Source organism: Tachyglossus aculeatus, chromosome 16, assembly GCF_015852505.1.
Source record: "Tachyglossus aculeatus isolate mTacAcu1 chromosome 16, mTacAcu1.pri, whole genome shotgun sequence".
Classification (NCBI taxonomy): Eukaryota; Metazoa; Chordata; class Mammalia; order Monotremata; family Tachyglossidae; genus Tachyglossus; species Tachyglossus aculeatus.
This window is the reverse complement of record NC_052081.1, coordinates 42,097,719-42,118,019: the sequence shown is the minus strand read 5'-3', so window position 1 is coordinate 42,118,019 and position 20,301 is coordinate 42,097,719. Positions and strand designations below refer to the sequence as shown.

The window sequence follows — 20,301 nt, the reverse complement described above, 5'->3', positions numbered from 1 at the left end:
AAGAAACCTGGAATATGGGTATGGGTGAGCTAAGCCTCCACTTGGGTTCTCCCTAAAGCTCCTGGCCACCCTTAGGCTAAAGTAATAGTAATAATAATAATAATAGCATTTATTAAGCGCTTACTATCATCATCATCATCATCAATCGTATTTATTGAGCACTTACTGTGTGCAGAGCACTGCACTAAGTGCTTGGGAAGTACAAATTGGCAACATATAGAGACAGTCCCTACCCAACAGTGGGCTCACAGTCTAAAAGGGACTGTTAGCCCACTGTTGGGTATGGACTGATCAGGTTGTCCCACGGGGGGCTCCCAGTCTTAATCCCCATTTTACAGATGAGGTCACTGAGGCTCAGAGAAGTTAAGTGACTTGCCCACGGTCACACAGCAGATGCAGCAGAGTCGGGAATCGAACCCATGACCTCTGACTCCAAAGCCCGTGCTCTTTCCACAGAGCCACGCTGCTTCTCTAAGCACTTGCGCCCAACGTGGGGCACGAACCCACGACCCTGAGATTAAGAGTCTCATGCTCTACCGACTGAGCTAGCCGGGCATAATAATATAATAATAATAATATAATATAGTAATAATAATGATAACTGTGGTATCTGTTAAGCACTTACTATATACCAGTTATATTATATCGAGAAGCAGTGTGGCTCAGTGGAGAACAGCCTGGGCTTTGGAGTCAGAGGTCATGGGTTCAAATCCCGGGTCCGCCAAATGTCAGCTGTGTGACTTTGGGCAAGTCACTTCACTTCTCTGGGCCTCAGTTCCCTCATCTGTAAAATGGGGATGAAGACTGTGAGCCTCCCGTGGGACAACCTGATCACCTTGTAACCTCCCCAGCGCTTAGAACAGTGCTTTGCACATAGTAAGCGCTTAATAAATGCCATCATTATTATTATTATTATTATTACTATTATTATTATTACCAGGCACTGTACTGAGTGCTCAGGTGGATACAAGCATACCAGGTCCCTGTCCCACGTGGGGCTCACAGGCTCAATCCCCATTTTACAGATGAGCTAACTGAGGAGCAGAGAAGGGAAGTGACTTGTCCAAGGTCACACAACAGACAAGTGGTAGAGCAGGGATTAGAACCCATGACCTTCTGACTTCCAGGCCAACGCTCTATCCTCTATCCCATGGTACTTCTCCCAACCAATTCACTTTTTCCGACTGGAAGTGTTCTGGAGAGGTTGGGGGTGAGGCAAAGGAGGGTGGGCTTGGAGGGGGAGAGGGGAGCAGGGGCTGAGGAGATCCCTGGGCCTTTGGGCCCAGAATGAGTTGTACACAAATGAAATATAAATGAGTCACCATGATCTTGTGGACGTAACAGCCCCTGTCCTGGGATCTAGTAGCAACCCAAAGTCATGTCCCTGTCCTTCTCCCTCAAGGAGTCTGTCCTCTTTTCGTCCCTTTATAACTCTTTCCCATGGATATCTTATTCTTCCCTAATCAGGACCACATTCCTCCAGCTGGCCGCGATTTTTATCTGGCTTTTGTCTTCTGAACGTCTCGAGGAAACTATTTTAATAAAACGATGTCTCATGCAGCGGGGGGCGGGGGAGAGGAGAGGACCAGCCTCAGCCTTCCAGAGGGATGGAGTAGGGAGCGGGGTTAGTTAGCATTTAGCCCTCACCAGCCTTGGAAGGTCCCCAAAATTGGAATCTCAGACTGTAGAACAACTCTCCACCGCTACCTCTGCCGGACTGCAAAGGGCTCTCAGACTACAACAGAGAGACCCCCCCACTTCAGAGAGGCCCAGACCCCTCCCCCTAATAACTACAGAGAGGCGACCCTCCCTATAAGGAGGATCCCTCCCTGGGAAGTTTTTTGGACCCCATTCAATTCTGCGTCTCAGTTCCACCCCTGGGGATGCAGCTACCTCCGAGAAGGAGCAAAGCAGTCCAACCATCACAGAGAAGCAGCGTGGCCTAGTGGAAAGAGCCCAGGCCTGAAAGTCAGAGGATCTGGGTTCTAATCCCAGCTCCACCACTTGTCTGCTGTGTGACCTTGGACAAGTTAATTAACTTCTCCAGGCCTCAATTTCATCATCTGTAAAATAGGGATTCAAAATCTATTTTTCCCTCCTACGTAGACTCTGAGCCCCACATGGAATAGGGACTGTGTCCAACCTGACATAGTTAGGAGAGTTTGGCATTTTGGATGGGCCATCCCTGGCCATGAAGACAGGGATTCAGGAGGTCAATCAATCAATCAATCAATCGTATTTATTGAGCGCTTACTATGTGCAGAGCACTGTACTAAGCGCTTGGGAAGTACAAATTGGCAACACATAGAGACAGTCCCTACCCAACAGTGGGCTCACAGTCTAAAAGGGGGAGACAGAGAACAGAACCAAACATACCAACAAAATAAAATAAATAGGATAGAAATGTACAAGTAAAATAAATAAATAAATAAATAGAGTTATAAATATGTACAACCATATATACATATATACAGGTGCTGTGGGGAAGGGAAGGAGGCAAGATGGGGGGATGGAGAGGGGGACGAGGGGGAGAGGAAGGAAGGGGCTCAGTCTGGGAAGGCCTCCTGGAGGAGGTGAGCTCTCAGCAGGGCCTTGAAGGGAGGAAGAGAGCTAGCTTGGCGGATGGGCAGAGGGAGGGCATTCCAGGCCCGGGGGATGACGTGGTCAGCCAGCACACAGTCCCTCCAAGCATCCCGGTGTTGGTCATACAGCAGACAAGTGATGGAGCTGGAATTAGAACCCAGGTCCTTCAGATTCCCAGGCCGCCTACTCTATCCATGCTGCTTCTCAGACTGATTCCTTCAGTCTGCAGCCCCCAAGGACACAAGAGACCCTGGCATCTGCCAGGTCTGAGGGAAGGTGTTCCAGAGAGACCCAATTAATAATTGTGGTATTTGTTAAGTACTATGTGCCAGGCACTGTACTAAGCACTGGGGTAGATACAAGGTAATTGGGTTGGACGCTGTCCCTTTCCCACATAGGACACAGTCTTAGAGAAGCAGCGTGGCTCAATGGAAAGAGCCTGGGCTTGAGAGTCAGAGGTCATGGGTTCCACTCCCAGCTCCGCCAATTGTCAGCTGTGTGACTTTGGGCAAGTCACTTAACTTCTCTGTACCTCAGTTACCTCATCTGTAAAATGGGTATTAAGACGTGAGCCCCACGTGGGACACCTTGTAGCCTCCCCAGTGCTTAGAACAGTGCTTTGCACATTGTAAGTGCTTAACAAATGCAATTATCATTATTATTATTATTAATCCCCATTTTCCAGATGAGGTAACTGAGGCCTAGTGAAGTGACTTAACCAAGTCACACAGCTGACATGTGGTGGAGCTGGGAGTCAGAAGGTCCTGAATTATATTCCCAGCTCCACCACTTGTCTGCTGTGTAGCCTCGGGCTAATCATTTCCCTGTGCCTCAGTTTCCTCATTTGTAAAAAGGGGATTAAGATTGTGAGCTCCATGTGGGACATAGTCTGTGCCCACCCTGATTATCTTCTATCTACCCCATGCTTAGTGTAGTGCCTGGCACATAGGCTTAACAAATACTGTAAAAAAGTCCACTTGCCATCTCCAACCCCATCTTGCTTGGTCCCCCCAAAAGCTACACCCCCTTTTAACCCAGTACACCTAACTGCATCACATCTTATAGGGGCAAAGGATGCCCTCTTCTCCATGGATATTTAACAATAATAATAATAATAATAATAATAATAATGATGGCATTTGTTAAGTGCTTACTATGTGCAAAGCACTGTTCTAAGCATTGGGGAGGATACAAGGTGATCAGGTTGTCCCTCGTGGGGCTCCCAGTCTTCACCCCCATTTTACAGATGAGGTAACTGAGGCACAGAGAAGTTAAGTGACTTGCCCCAAGTCACATAGCTGACAATTGGCAGAGTTGGGATTTGAACCCATGACCTCTGACTGCCAAGCCCGTGCTCTTTCCACTGAGCCACGCTGCTTCTCTGCTTTTTGCTTTCCCTCCCTCCTCTCCTCCCCCCGCCTCCATCCCCTGCCTCCCAAATTCCCAGGCTGCTGTTCAATATGCTTCGGCCTCATGGGCTCTGATCTAATGATTTGGCTGGGGTTTCATTGCTGACTTTCTGGGTAATGCTGGGTATTGTCTCTTGGCATCTCAGGGGGACTCAGTTTCCCTAGCTGTGAAATGAGAAAGGGGACACTGGAAAGGGAGGGGAGGGGAGGTAAGGAGAGAGAGGAGTGTGGAGGAAAAAAGAGAGCAGGTTAAAAAAAGAGATGAAGGTAAAGGGGGAGGAGGAGAAAGGCGGGGAAAAGGAGGAGAGGGGGAGGGAGAGAAGAGGGGAAAGGGAGGAGAAAGAAGGGGAGGAGAGGGAAAGGGGAGGGTACCCGAACCTGACCTCGCTGGAGTCCGGATTTGAAGCCTCTAACGGTGATCTCATCGCTCCAGCTGCCTTCCACGCCCCCCGACCCTCCCCCCAAAAGAAATCAATAAAATCCCCCATCCGAACGACTCCTGTCTCTTTAAATCCCCCAATCTTCTTGGGAGGGGCGCGCGGCTTTTCTCCCAGCTGGGTACCCCAGCCCAGCAGGCTGGGGCTTCGCTTCCAACCTAGGGAAAGACCCCCTCGCCCCAGGCTCTTCCTCCGATAGAAACTGTTTTTCCCCTAAATGAAAAATGTCGGGGTGGGGAGAGTGAAGGGAGGGGGAATTGGGCAGAGATAACCGGGGCCAATGCTTTCTGGGAAACGGAGGGGAAAGGAAAAAAAATACCCACAAAAAAAGTTAATGAATGGCCGGGGCCCAACAGATGGGGGGGAGGGGGGTGACATTTGCATTTTTCAGATTAACATGCACAAGCGAAGATAGAGAACGCAGGGCCTCCGGGGAAATAATTTGAGAAATCTTTGCATATTTTATTTAAAAGCATGCCGCGTTAGGCAAGGTAATAATGCAGAGCGATGGTGATTAGCTTGGCCTGGAGGGATCCAGGCTAAGACCCCCTCTCTCTCTCTTTCCCTCCTCTTGTCTCTCATCTCTCCTCCTTGCTCTATTTCCCCCTCCCTGCTCCATTCTCTCCTCCCTGGTCTATTCTAACCCTGTTCCATTTCCCACTGCTCCATTCCCTTTTCCTGTTCCATTCTTCTCTCCTTGCTCCGTTCTCCCCACCCTGGTCTATTCTATCCCTGTTCTATTTCCCACTGTTCCATTCTCCCCTCCCTGTTCCATTTTCCCCTCTCTGTTCTTCCTTCTTCCATTCTTCCTCTGTTCCATTTCCAGGTGCTTCATTCCCCTTTTTCTGCTCCATTCTCCACCCCCTCCTCAATTCTCCTTCCTTGCTCCATTCTCCCCTCTCCACTCCAGTCTCCCCTTCCTGTTCCATTCTCCCCTCCCTGCTCCCTTTTCCCAAGAGTTTGGTTAAAGCAGCAGCCTTTGAGGCTTCAAAGAGCAGCAGTCTGTAATGCAAATTATAATGTAAATTATCCCCATAACTGAATTTAAAAATAAACTCTGCCCCTAATCATTAGGTTGGTCAGGTTCCCAAGCCCCTTGGTATGTCTGGTTGAAATATCAAGACAAGACGGGCCAAGATGTATTGCGGAAGGGGGGGAGGAAGAAATTTGGGGGAAGACCTGTTTACGCGTCAGCACACAGGGGAATTGGGAAAGGGCCTGGGAGGGGTCCTAATTCAGGCAGAGGCAAAACCCCAGTGGGACTGTCCACTCCCGTCTCACTATTTTTCTTTCAATCCCCAATTAACTAAAAAGAACCCCTCCATCATCATCAATCGTATTTATTGAGCGCTTACTGTATGCAGAGCACTGTACTAAGCGCTTGGGAAAAGCTGTGTGGGTTTTTGGATGAATCCCAGGCTTGGAGCAGGGGTAGAGTGGGATTAGAACTCAGGTCCTCTCACTCTCAGGCCTGTGATCTTCCCATTAGGCTATACTGCTTCTAAATTCTCCTCTTAAGCAATCAATTAATTACATTTATTGAGTTCTTACTATGTATAGAGCACTGTACTGTTTGGGAGAGGACTACACAACACAATTAGCAGACATATTCCCTGCGCATTACAAGCTTAAGGCAGAGAACATGTCTCTTGCTAGAGTTATACTCTTCCAAGGACTTAGTACAGTGCCTGCTCTGTTTCTAACATGCTGGGTGGCTCTGGGCAAGTCACTTAACCTCTCTGGACTTTAGATTCCTCCTGGGGGATGTGGGAATAATTCTCCCCAGCCCTTCCCTCCCAAGGGATCGGGAGTGATGGTGCTTTGGGGAGCTTATTTCAATTGTGGCTGATAAACCAAGTTGCAGCCCGGGAGCTGGGACTCCTGGGTTCTACCCCTCCGTGAGGGCCGGGGAAAGTCCCAGGCCTTCTCCTGGGAGGCCTCAGTTGGGAAGGACTTCAGTTCCCCCCAGCTCTACAAGAGCTATGTGTTTCCCCACTCACCCGACCACCGGGTGAGTTGAGAGGCTTAATGAGGTCCCAGGTGAGCCTGATCTGTTCAGATGAAAGACTGGGCTTGAATACAAGGTCTCCTTATACGAGCAGGAGGGTGATGGTTATCAGGGGGCAATTAAGAAATTGCATGCCCACCCCTGAAGGCTGGAGCTGCCTTGATATACTGCAGGGGTCTTCAGGGGCAGAAAAATCTCATTCGGCATGGCAGGGATGCCAATTCAGACTCATCCCTAGGCTCCGCTGGCCCTTGGGAGCCAGAGAGGAGGGTGTGAGGAGGGCTGGAGTTGGGGAGGGGGGAGGCTAGAGATTCTCTTTCCAGCCCGCCCAGGTGTGATAGGTGGGGAAAGGTGACTCAGAAGGTTTGCTTGTCTGACCTTGCCTGCTTTGAACTAAGGTCGTAAATCAAACATCATCTCCCCCTCCACCCCACTGCTTTGAAATCCCAACCGTGCTGATGGCCTGGGGGGGGAGGGTGGGTGGAATGAAAAAGAGGTGAACCACCCAACACATGGTCAGAAGGGATACATGGAAACCCTATAGGAAGAAGGAAGTAGGTGGCTTTAGAGGATATTCTGTGTGGCTGTGGCTGAGCCCCTTCCTTCCTCTCCTCCTCGCCCCCCTCTCCATCCCCTCATCTTACGTCTTCCCCTTCCCCACAGCACCTGTATATATGCCTGTACATATTTATTACTCTATTTATTTTACTTGTACAAATCTATTCTATTTATTTTATTTTGTTAGTATGTTTGGTTTTGTTCTCTGTCTCCCCCTTTTAGACTGTGAGCCCACTGTTGGGTAGGGACTGTCTCTACATGTTGCCATCTTGTACTTCCCAAGCGCTTAGTACAGTGCTCTGCACACAGTAAGCGCTCAATAAATACGATTGATTGATTGATTGATGGGGCCATTTCTGCTAAATCCACTAGGATTCCTGCACACAGCCTATATCCCAGGGGAAGTGATTCTGCTCCCAGGCTACTATGCTGACCACGAGGCCAAAACGTCTGTCTCCATCAGAGGAGAGAGTTCAATTCCATCTCCATCAGCATGGGGGTGATGGATCAGAAGTATTATGTGACAGGGAGAGGGCATGGAGCAGACTTGTCGGAGAACCTGAAAAAGGGTAGGGGGAGACAGGGGGACAAATGGGATTCTGGTTGAATCCCCAGAGACAGGCCCCTGGGATTTCTCTGGAATTGGGCAGCTCAGGGAATGGGCCGGGGGAAGGTGGGAGCAGGGTAGGAAGTTTCTGCCTGCCCAGGGGATGAGGGTCTCAATGTGCCTTGCTCCCATCAATCAATCAATCAATGGTATTTACTGAGTACTTACTGTGTGCAGAGCACTGTACTAAGAGCTTGGGTGATTACAATACAACAGAAGTGGTAGAAATGTCCCCTGCCAACAAGGAGCTTTCAGTCCAGAGGTGGGGACAGACACACAAAAAAAATAAATACTGCCGGGCTGAGGATTGGGTGAATATAAAGTGCTTAAATGATACAAATTCAAGTGCATAAGGAACACAGAAGGGAGAGGGAGTAGGGGAATCAGGGGTTACATGCAGTAGGTCTCATGGAGGAGGTGTGATTTTAATGAGGTTTTGAAGGTGGGGAGAGTTGTGGTCTGTCAGATATGGAGGGGGAGGGAGTTCCTGGCCAGAGGGAGGATGTAGGCAAAGAGTTGGTGGTGAGATAGAAGAGATGGAGGTACAGTGAGGAGGTTGGCATTAGAGGAGTGACATAAGCAAACTGGAGGGGCGAGCTGATTGAGTGCTTTAAAACTGATGGTAAGAAGTTTCTGTTTGATGTGGAGGTGGATGAGGAAGGTGACCCTGACACAGACCTAGGCTTTCTGTCCTGTTCACCATCAACCAAACCTCCCCAATGGGGATAGAGACCCCCCTCCTCCCCCTTTACTCCCCCCATCACCTCCCAGTACACCCGTGCCAGGAGACAAGAGCTGACTCTGCAAACTACAGCAACTTGTGGGCTTTGAAATCAGAACAGCAGGCACCCAACCCTTAAGCCTCTCTCCTGTCTTCTACCGATCCCCCCAATCTCTCTCCATTATTAATAAGCTTTGAAGGCCAGATTCCCCACAAAACACCACACACACACACACACACACACACACACACACAGAGAGAGAGAGAGAGAGAGAGAGAGAAAGTCTCTCTCTCTTTCCCTGCGTAATGAGATTAGGAAATCTTCTGCACAGCCTGGGGCCTGGGGCTGGGAATCCGTTGGATCTGTACACTAAAGGGTGATTATCTGGGGGAGGAGGTTCCCCCTATCCTTGTCGCCTGGGGGTCTGGGGGCTGCAGGTTGAGCTAATCAATTATGGGGTGGGGGAAGGATTAGAGACTTTGGGGTTACTTTACAGCCATCTCAGCAGAGGTTACTGTCACACACTCCTGAAAACAAATCTCTTCTCCTGAGGCTCCCTGGAGGAGATGCAGAGAGAGAGAGGGGGGTGGCTTCCCCTCACCGGTCAAGTTCCCCCAAAGAACGCTGGGGAGTTTGCAATATTTTCCCCTTTGGAGCTTGAGATTTGTAATAGGTAAGTGTATTCATTCATTCATTCATTCATTCAATCATATTTATTGAGTGCTTACCACGTGCAAAACACTGTACTAAGCGCCTGAGAAGTACAAATCGGCAACATATAGAGACGGTCCCTACCCAACAACGGGCTCACAGTCTAGAAGGGGTAGACAGGTGTCAATACCATCAGAATATGGCTCCACATCAGAAAAAATCTGATATTCCCTCTTGCAAAGGAAATAGTAGTATTATTAGTCGTAGTAGTAGAAATAGTAGTAGAGGTAGTAGTAGGAATAGAAAGAGTAGTAATGTATTCACTGAGTACAATTTACTGTTTTAAACATTTAAACAGGCAAGTGACACAAACCCTGTCCGTAAGGAGCTTACACGCTAATTGGGGTGATAGTCGTAAAAGTATTTATGAAAGGAGTAATCTAAATAAATAATTGAATGTACAATTGAATAAAGGCATATTTAGGATGGTCTGGAAGTGGTATAGCTGGTTGATGGCTTTCTATGACTTAGGATGCTGGGAAAGACTTGGAAGTGATGGGCTTTCAGGAGGGCTTTGACTATGGAGAGCACTGTGCCTGTTGGATTTGGGAAGGTCAGGGAGTCCCAGGCAGAGGGAACAGAGGTAAGCGGGGGACAAAGACAGGAAATCAAGAGTAAGTTTCAGCTAGAAGATTGGCTTGGGAGGAGCAAAGGCAGTGGGTTAGGGAGGAGCAGATGAAAAGAAGAGACAGATAAGCTTTCTGACTATCCCACTAGACTGTAAGCTCAATGAGGGTAGGGATTGTGTCTCCCAATTATTGTACTGTACTCTCCCAAGCTCTTAGAACGGTTCTCTGTACACCATGAGTGCTCAATAAATGTCATTGATTGATTGATTGAAGAAGGCAAATCCAGGACTGGAGTACTTACTCCAGGGAGCTAGGCTAATTCCCAGTATGCCAAGTACGGGGCAGTGCTTCTTGGGCCAAGGCCCATGGGGACTGGTGATGCCTTGTGTGACAGCACTAGGAAATGGGTTTAGGGTGGCTCCCCTCTCCCCTTCTGAAAAAATGTGAAAATGCCATTTACCCCCATCGTCCAGTAGGCAAATGCTTAGATTTCTCTGGTGTTGCAGACCTGAGAAAGGCTTGATACCTTAGTCTGGAAGGTCTCTTCCAAAATCAGTCCAGCCATCCCTCCATCTCTTATTTTTTTTTTTTTAAGGTCTTTGTTTAGCACTTTCTATGTGCCAAGCATCGTACTGAACACTGGGGTAGATACAAGCTAATTAACTTGGACACAATCCCCGTCCCACATGAGGTTCATTTATCCCCATTTTACAGATGAGGAAACTGAGGCCCAGAGAAGTGAAGTGATTTGTCCAAGGTTACCCAGCGGACCAGAGGGAGAGCTGGGATTAGGACCCACGTCCTTCTGAGTCCCAGGCCCAGGCTCTATCCACTAGACCAAGCTGCTTCTCTATCTCTTTGTAGGTCTCTGTTGAGAAGCCGCATGGCATAGTGCATACAGCATGGGGCTGAGAGTCAGAAGGTCGTGGGTTCAAATCCTAGCTCTGCCATTTATCTGTTGTATGACTTTGGGCAAGTCACTTCACTTCTCTGTGCCTCAGTTACCTCATCTGTAAAATGGAGATTGAGACTGTGAGCCCCACATGGGGCAGGGACTGTGTCCAGCCTGATTTACTTGTATCCATTCCAGTGCTTAGTACAGTGCCTGGCACATAGTAAGCGCTTAACAAATACCCCGGTTATTATTATTATTATTATTATTATTATTATTATTATAACCCTAACTGAATGAGGAGCAAGAGGGGAGAAAAGCATAGTTACACCTCCCAGTGTGAAACACTGTCACGTGACTACTCCTTGCTCCTCCTCTGGAGTTCTGCAGAGGCTGCCCTGAACAATGACAGACTATTGCTCTCTCCTCCTTCAAAGCCTTAATGAAGGCCCATCTCCTCCAAGAGGCCTTCCCTGACTAAGCCCTCCTTTCCTCTTCTCCCACTCCCTTTTGCATCACCTTGACTTGCTCCCTTTATTCATCCCCCCCCACCCCCCGCCCCCAGCCTCACAACACTTGGGTACATATTTTATTAATTTACATTAATGTCTCTCTCCCCCTCTAGACTGTAAGCTCATTGTGGGCAGGGAATTTGTCTGTTATATTGTTCTATTTTATTCTCCCAAGCACTTAGTCCAGTGCTCTGCACAAAGTAAGCACTCAATAAATGCGAATGACTGACTGACTGACAGTTTATAGGCAGGTCATCCCCAGAGAGAGGGCTGGAACTACATTGTTTTTGGGGGTGGGTGGCTTGGTTATCATCCAGTAGAGCTTCCTGGGCACTGAGGCAAGACTGACCTCCACAAGCAACTGGTCCAGGCCATTGCTTCTAGGCCAGGGGCTGGCCAAAATATTCATCCTTATCTTCCCCCTGGGGGTGCTCAGGGTAAAGAAATTTGGGAATATGGGGACCAGAGTCATGCACATATGCACATGTGTATAAACTTGCACACCCACAAAAATTTCCATGTGCAAATAAGCACATGGGTGCTTTCACCCATTTCACTGTCTCTCCTTCTAAGCTGTAAACTCACTTTGGGCAGGGATCACAACTGCCAACTCTGTTGTATTATACTCCCCAAGCACTTAGTACAGTGCTCTGCACACAGTAAGAGCTCAATAAATACCATTGATTGATTGATTCATGCACACACATACCTGACTATACATATATGCATGCACACGTGCACACAGACACACATGGCTTCTGAAGGAGGTGGTTTTCAGGAGGGCAGAGAAGATTGGAAGGATGCATTTTGGCAGATCACGGTCACTCATTCCATCCATCTCTGGGTCTGCCATCTCATCCTCCTTCTGGATGCCACTGAAGTCTTCATTCAGTCGTATCTATAGAGGCCTTCCCAGACTGAGCCCCTTCCTTCCTCTCCCCCTTGTCCCCCTCTCCATCCCCCCCATCTTACCTCCTTCCCTTCCCCACAGCACCTGTATATATGTATATATGTTTGTACATATTTATTACTCTATTTATTTATTTATTTTACTTGTACATATCCATTCTATTTATTTTATTTTGTTAGTATGTTTGGTTTCGTTCTCTGTCTCCCCCTTTTAGACTGTGAGCCCACTGTTGGGTAGGGACTGTCTCTATATGTTGCCAATTTGTACTTCCCAAGCGCTTAGTACAGTGCTCTGCACATAGTAAGCGCTCAATAAATACGATTGATGATGATGATGATGTGTGCAGAACACTTCCCGTCTGGCTGCAGGAGTGGGAGGGAGAAGGGAAGCCAGCCAAGAGCAAACTGGCATGCGTTTAATGAAATGGCCCATGTCCTTCCACCCAGGAACCAAGGGGCAAAGTGGGTTGTGCCCTGCCCCTCATTTATCGCCAAAGCCTTGGCGATTCTGGAATTGAGGGAGCTACGAGATTTCCAGATCTGGATGTTTGGGGAGGAGAGGGGTGGTTGCCCCCCTGAGGGGTCCAGAGCTGGCACCCAGCCCGAGCCAGGTGGGGTCCCAGATGGTCCCTGGGCTGAGTACTTGGCACTCGGCCAAGCACCAGACGGCCCCTGGGGCAGCACAGTATGGTCAGCTTCTCCCAGACACACCCATCAAGCCCCTAACTCTGGGGAGAGGAGAAGAGGTGGGGATAGGATGCGGAGCTGCAGGGGGGCACTCCCTCCAACTACGTGTCCAGGTTGCCACAGCCCCCAAGACACGGTCGGAATACCAGGCTCATCATCCCTCCTTGGCTCTTCCCATCCCCCAGCAGGAAAAGATTTCCCCAACTTTGTACCTAGGGCCTCTAAAGACCAGAGAGGGCAAGGAACTCCCCCATCTGTGCCCAGCCAGTCCACAAAGGGACCAACAGCAGTAGGCAAGAACTGAGGGGAAGCAGTGTGGCCTAGTGGATAGAGCCTGGGAGTCAGAGGAACTGGGTTCTAAGCCTAGTTCCACCATTTGAACCTTGTGTGACCTTGGGCAAGTCACTTCACTTCTCTGTGACTCAGTTTCCTCACCTACAGAATGGGGTTTCAATACTGGTTCTCCCTCTCTTTTAGTCTATAAACTCTGTATGGGACTGTGCTCGACTTGACTATCTTATCAAACCCCAGTGATGATGATGGCATTTATGAAGCGCTTACTATGTGCACAGCACTGTTCTAAGCGCTGGGGAGGTTACAAGGTGATCAGGTTGTCCCACGGGGGGCTCACAGTCTTAATCCCCATTTTACAGATGAGGGAACTGAGGCCCAGAGAAGTGAAGTGACTTACCCAAAGTCCCACAGCTGACCATTGGTGGAGCCGGGATTTGAACCCATGACCTCTGACTCCAAAGCCCGGGCTCTTTCCATTGCGCCATGCTGCTTCTCTTAGTGCTTAGTTCAGTTCTTGGCACATAGTAAGTGCTTAACAAATACCACAATTATTATTACTGAGGGAACACTCCCATATATAAGACTTCCCCTCTAGACTGTAAGCCCATTTTGGGTAGGGATATCAGTATCATAGTATTCCTATTATTTTTGCTAGTATCTTCGCTATAAATTGGATTGTACCCAGTGGCATAAGATAAAGAGATCTCATTGGAATTTTCTTTTGTTAGAACTGTGACTCATCCTACATGGAAGCAATGACCATGAATTTAAAGTAGTGTTAACTAGTTTGAGAAAGTCTAGACACCCAGTTGACCTTGTGTTTGTTGTGTTTGTTGGGTGACGGCAATCATGCAGTGATGGGGAGGGCTTCTTTAGTCAGCAGGAAACTGAGCCTCAGAGCACTGAATAATTCCTCTTTATCTTAAGCCCACCTGAACAACATCAACAATATTATCATTATTATCATTATTTAATTGCCCTTTTTCCGGCCTGGAATTCCCTATCCCTTCATATCCATATCATAATTCTCCCCACTTTCACAGACTTACTGAGATCACATCTCTTCCAAGAGGCCTTCCCCAACTAAGCCCTCATTACCCTCTCCCTTCTGCATCATCCTTGTACTTGGATTTCCACCCTTTATTCCCCTCACCTTCAGCCCTTTATCACTTTTGTCCTTACCTGTAATTTATTTTAATGCCTGTCTCCCTCTCTAGGCTGCTCCTCATGGGCAGGGATCATGTCTACCACTTCTGTTATATAGTAGTCTCCCAAGCACTTAGTACAGTGCTCAACACACAGAAAGCACTCAATAAACATAATTGGTTGATTAATAATAATAAAAATGCTATTTATTAAGCATTTACTATGTGCCAAGCACCGTACTAAGCTCTGGGGGAGATAGTAGATAAACAGGTCCAACACAGTCCCTGTCCCACACCAGGTTCGCAATCTAAGTAGGAGGGAATATTATATAAAATCATCATTATTAAGTGTGACCTTGGGTGAGTCATTTAATTTCTGTGGGCCTCAGTTCCCTCATCTGTAAAATGGGAATTCAATACTTGTCTCCCTCCTTTTTAGACTGTGGGCCCGTGAAGGATGGGAACTATATCCATCTTGAGTATCTTGTATCTATCCCAGCACTTAGAATGTGCTTGATACATTCATTCAATCGTATTTATTGAGCGCTTACTGTGTACAGAGCACTATCAACAAATACCACAATTATTATTAAGTAACTGGTCTCTAGGAGGTGAGTGTTTTAGAGACTATAGAAAGAAAAACATTCATTTGGGGAAAACTCTATTAGACTGTGAACTTATTCGATTGAAACTCCTTGAGGGCAGGGAAGGCAGTGTACTTTGATTCTGTCATCCTCTCCCAAGCGCTTGATTCAGAGCTTTGCCTTCAGTAGGCACTCAATCAAACTATGGTTTATTTGATTAGAGGGTAAACTCCTTTTTGGGGGGTATTTGTTAAGCGCTTACTATGTGACAGGCGCTGTTCTAAGTGCTGGAAATTGAAGTGCTTACTATGTGCCAAGCACTGTTCTAAGCACTGGGGGCAGATACAGGGTAATCAGGTTGTCCCACATGGGGCTCACAGTCTTCATCCCCATTTTACAGATGAGGTAACTGAGGCACAGAGAAGTTAAGTGACTTGCCCAAAGACACAGCTGACGAGTGGTGGAGCCAGGATTAGAACCTACAACCTCTGACTTCCAAGCCCAGGCTCTTTCCACTGAGCCACGCTGCAACTCTTTGTGGGCAGGTAATGTTTTCTGTTCTTGGTTTTATAGTCTCTAGATGGTAAACTTGTTGAAGGCAGGGAACACGACTACAAACTCTGTTGTATTATACTCTCCCAAGCACTTAGTACAGTGCTCTGCATACAGTAAGTGCGCAATAGATACAATTGGTTGATTTATAGTTCCCAAGCACAACTCACCGCTCTTGCACCTAGTGTGTTGCACCAAATGGGCTCTCATAAGTACTACTACTTCTACTACTACTACTACTACTGCTACTACTTCTAGAGTTCAAGTTTTTCTGGAGGCACCTGTGTGCTTCTAACCAAATCAAGCAGATCACCTGTATTCCCTGACTCCAGCCCTCTTTCCATCCCTAAGCATCCTCCCCAAGCACCCAAGCACCTCCAAGAAACTGGGGATCTGGGGCAGCAAGAAGGAAGAAGAAGACTGTGAGCCCACTGTTGGGTAGGGACTGTCTCTATATGTTGCCAACTTGTACTTCCCAAGCGCTTAGTACAGTGCTCTGCACACAGTAAGCGCTCAATAAATACGATTGATTGATTGATTAAGGGTGGTTGACGGGGATGGGATGGAGGAGCGGGCCGTGGGCTGGAGAGACTACCTCCTTGTCCCCGAGGTTGTTTCATAGCCTTCTCTGGTCACCTTTGGCTCTGGGAAAGACTTATGGGCAGGCCAGCTGGGTGCTCTGGTCCCATCCCCTCTCTCCAACCAAACTGAGAGCCCCAGGGCAGGATGTGTTGGAAAGTGGGCCCTGGGGGATGCCTCTCTCTCTCTCTTTCTCTCTCTCTCTCTCTTATCCTCTCCCAGCAGAACAGCCAGAGGGGACATAGCTGAGCCGCAAAGCCCTAGCCCCTTCCCCTGCTCCTCCTCCTCCACCTCCTCCTCCTGGGCAGGCAGACCCCGACTCTGCCCCTGAGGAGGTTAATCCCTCCCCCCACACCCCCTCCTCCGTTCTCCGGTGTCTGTGGATTAGGGGAACCGATCCACCCCCTGCTCTCCCCCACCTCACACGGCCTTTATCCCAGCTTTTGTGCCCCATTTTGCTCGCTTTGGCTTTAAACCATGTACCATTTTGCTATCTTTTTAAAGGGAGCTGAATGGGGGTGGGGGGGGCGAAGGAGGGGAAAAAAGCAAGGGAAGAGTGTGTATATGTGTGTGTGTGTGTTGGGTGAGGGGGGTGGGGCAGGATAGGGAGTGGGTTACTTTGGGAAAGATCGAAGTATTCAGACTGCAGCTGCCCCGGCCCGGGACGGTCCTGCCACAGCCCCTCAGGATGCTGGAAAATGCCATTGGCCAGAAGGGCGGCTGGGGGAGCCGGGGGGAACTGGGGGAGGAGACGATACACATACACCTGCTGCCGTGAGGAGAGCCATTTCATGCCTGTTGAGATTAGAGGCCCTAAATGTCACTCCAAATTGTGCGGATAAACAGTCTTGTGAAAACTAGTTATCTTCCCAAAAAGGGGCCCCCCGGCCCGCCCCCGCCCCTCTCCTGGGCACCCCGGGCCTTTGTGGAGGGGAGAGGTTTATCGCCGGATTGGATTTGATGAGGTTTAGAGTTTATTCTAAGCACTCTATTGAAGACCTGCTCTCTTTGTCTGGCCTCGTGGCGAGAGAAGAATATGAAACGTGGACAAAACTGAAATCTCCTTTCAGGCCCGAGAGCAGCTTGGACCACCAAACGCCAGCTGAGAGACTGGCTGGCTCTCGGCGGTCTGCCTGGCCCCGGGTCCCGCTGCTGTCCGAGGGCCCCCTAACCAACCCCGGACGGGGGGGGTGGGGGGATCCCCAACTGGAGGCCCAACCTCGACTCCCAGTTCATGGGTGCCAGGTTGGACTCCCCATATTTCGTCTCCTGTGGTGACTCCTCCTTTGTGTCTTTGCTCTGCTCACCCCTGGCAGCTAGGCCCTCGCTGGTGCTACTGACTCGGTGCAAAAGGCTTCTCCCCTGCAACTTCCCCAGCTCGGGGCCTTCCTCACTCAGGCTTGGGTTTCTCTCCCAGAAGAGGGGTGTGTATGTTTGTGTAAACTGGTTACAGTGGGGAAGGGCAAGGAGAGGAGTGGGAGATCAGATGACTGGATTTTCAGCCCAGAAACCACAACTTTCTCCCTCCCCTCAACCCTTATACCTGTTGTGTGGTGGAAGGGAAGAAGCATGTGGTGTGATGGGGGGCTAGGTGAGGCTGCCCCTGCCCCTTGTCTTCTCTGCATGTGCAGTCCCCTGCCTTGCTCTCTCCCCTGCCCACCCCAGAGATTCGGCCTGAAGAAGTCATCACTGAAGCCCCTGGGGGCGAGGGTGGGTGGGGTGGTGGGAGGATGGATTTTATGGGAAAATGATTGATTGAGTTAGGGAAGGGCAGGGAGGTGGGGAAGGAAGCGAGCGCACTGGATGGTTCTGTCCCACAAAATGCACTTGAGAAGCAGCACGGTCTAGTGGATGAAGCAAGGACGTGGGAGTCAGAAGGTCATGGGTTCTAATTCTGACCCCACCACTTGTCGTGTGTACTGGAGCAAGTCAATTCATTGCTCTCTGCCTCAGTTTCCTCATCTGCAAAATGGGAATAAGGGCGTGACTCATGTTGGACAGGGACTGTGTTTAACCTGATTAACTTGTATCTATGCCAGCACTTAGAACTGTGGTTGGCACTCAGTAAGCACTTAACAAGTACCATTATTATTATTATTGTTATTATTATTATTATTATTATTATTATTATTATACCAAGTGCTTGGAAAAGTAGACTGTAAACTCATCGTGGGCAGGGAACATATCTGCCAGATCTGTTGTACTGTACTCTGTGTAGTATACTTTGTGTAGTGTAGTGGTCATGGGTTCAAATCCTGGCTCCGCCACAGGTCTGCTGTGTGACCTTGGGCAAGTCACTTAACTTCTCTGAGCCTCAATTACCTCATCTGTAAAATGGGGATTAAGGCTGTGAGCCCCACAAGGGACAACCTGATACCTTGTATCTACCCCAGCGCTTAGAACACTGCTTTGCACATAGCGCTTAACAAATGCCATCATTATTATTATTTACTCTCCAAAGCGCTTAATACAGTGTTTTGCACACAGTAAGTGCTCAACAAATACCACTGATGAGAATACTGTACGATTGGTAGGCATGATCTCTCCCTTCAAGGAGCTTACATTCTAATGTACAGACAGATACCTGGAGATATTACAGCTAGGCGAAGGGACAGAGTATAAGGACAGATACGTAAGCACTCTGTGAGATGGTTGGTCTGAGACCTAAGTGAATAGGAGATGCAGAAGTGAGGATAGGATGGGGAGATGAGAGTTTAGCAGGGAGTCTTCCTGGAGGAGATCTGATTTTAGTAGAGCTTTGAAGATGGGGAGAGCGGTGAGCCGTCAGATATGAAGGGAGAGGGAATTCTAGGCATCACCATTGCACTTGGATTTGCACCCTTTATTCACCCCACCCTTAGCCCCGCAGGACTCAGCATAAATCTGGAATTTTTTTAGTGTCTTCCCCTCTAGACTGTAAACTTCTTGTGGGCAGGGAACATGCCTACCAACTCTATTATATTGTACTCGCCCAAGTTCTTAGTACAGTGCTCTGCACACAGTAAGTACTCAATAAATGCTATTGATTGGTTGGATTCGGGATGATACTGTCTCTCCAGCTCTTGCCAATTGTTTCCCTTATCCCCTTCCATTCCCTCAGCTCCAATTATCACATTATTTCTATTATTTGCTTTGGGGGAACTGAGGCTGAAGCTGACAGAGGCTCAGGTTTCAACAGTGCAGTATTTCCCCCTTTCAAGTCTACACATCTGAAAATATTATTCCAGGCTTTGGTTTTCAGGGAGAGGCAGAATATCTCTGCATTTTCCTTTTTGGAAAAAGTTTCCCATGGTATAAATTGGCAGCCCACTTTTGTACTGAGGTACCAATAGCACCAATTATGAGAGAGTGGCTCATTCAGGATACAGCCTGTTTTCAAATCCTTAGGGGAGCACTGTGAAATTCCTGCTCACATGTGGAAATTTCTAGGGCTCATGGGTGGGTAAAAATTGACTCAGTTTCTCTTGAGCCTCTGAAAGGAAAGGAGGAGATTTCTGTTGCTTTTAAGCAGAGTGGCCTAGTGAAAAGACCACAGGGCCAGGAGTCAGGAGACCTGGGTTCTAATCCCTGCTCTGCCATTTGCCCGCTATGTGACCTCAGGCAAGTCACTTCACTTCCTTGTGTCTCAGTTTCCTCAACTGTAGAATAGGGCTTAAATACCTTTTCTGTCTCCCCTTTAGAATATGAGTCTCGGATGGGAAAGGGATTGGGTGTGATCTGTATTGAATCGACGCCGGAGTTTAGCCCAGCTCTTGGCAGATTATAAATGCTTCTTCCAGGAGAAGGGGGTGGGAGCGGGCTGGAGGACAGAAGAGGGAAGCTCAGCCAAGCCAGGTTAGCAGGAGGAAGGGCAGAAACGCCAGCCCTCTCCCAATCTTCTTCCCAATCCTTTCCCTGCTTCCATTCATTCCATTTAGAGAAGCAGCATGACGTAGTGGCTAGAGCACTGGTCCTGGGACTCAGAAGGTCATGAGTTCTAATCCTGGCTCTGTCACTTATCTGTGACCTCGGGCAAGCCACTTCACTTCTCTGTGCCTCTGTTAGCTCATCTGTAAAATGGAGATTGAGATCATGAGCCCCTTGTGGGACAGGGACTGTGTCCAAAACAATGTGCTTTTATCCACCCCAGCACTTAGAACGGTGCCTGACACATACTAAGCACTTGGCAAATAACATAATTATTATTACTCCATTCCTACCCTGATCCCCACACAGATCCTTCCCCTCTCCCCCAGCCTTCCATTGCCCTTCCAACCCAGCTCACTGTTCCCCCAGGCCACAGAGAAGTGCTCTGGGGAAATCAAACAGGAGAGAAGGTGAGAGGTGCTCCGGCTTGGGTGGGAGAATGATTTGGATCTCTATTTAACCACCAGGCACGCTTCACCTCCGGGTCACTGCTCAGGGGTTTTATCCAGCACTTTATTTCACACGCTGGCCCAGCCCAGCCTGATCCAGTCCATTAGCAGAGCACTGCAGGCCAATCCACCCCGGGGATACCAGGCTGAGGCCTTCCCACCCAGGACCTGTTAGGGAAAGAAAGGGG

At 48.7% G+C, this 20,301-nt stretch overlaps 1 non-coding gene across 1 annotated transcript; it reads right to left on the bottom strand.

The window, feature by feature from the left end:
- Nucleotides 1-482: 482 nt before the first annotated feature.
- Nucleotides 483-555, bottom strand: TRNAK-CUU. The gene has a single exon. It is a non-coding gene; the product is annotated as a tRNA-Lys (tRNA).
- Between the last annotated feature and the right edge of the window lie 19,746 nt (nucleotides 556-20,301).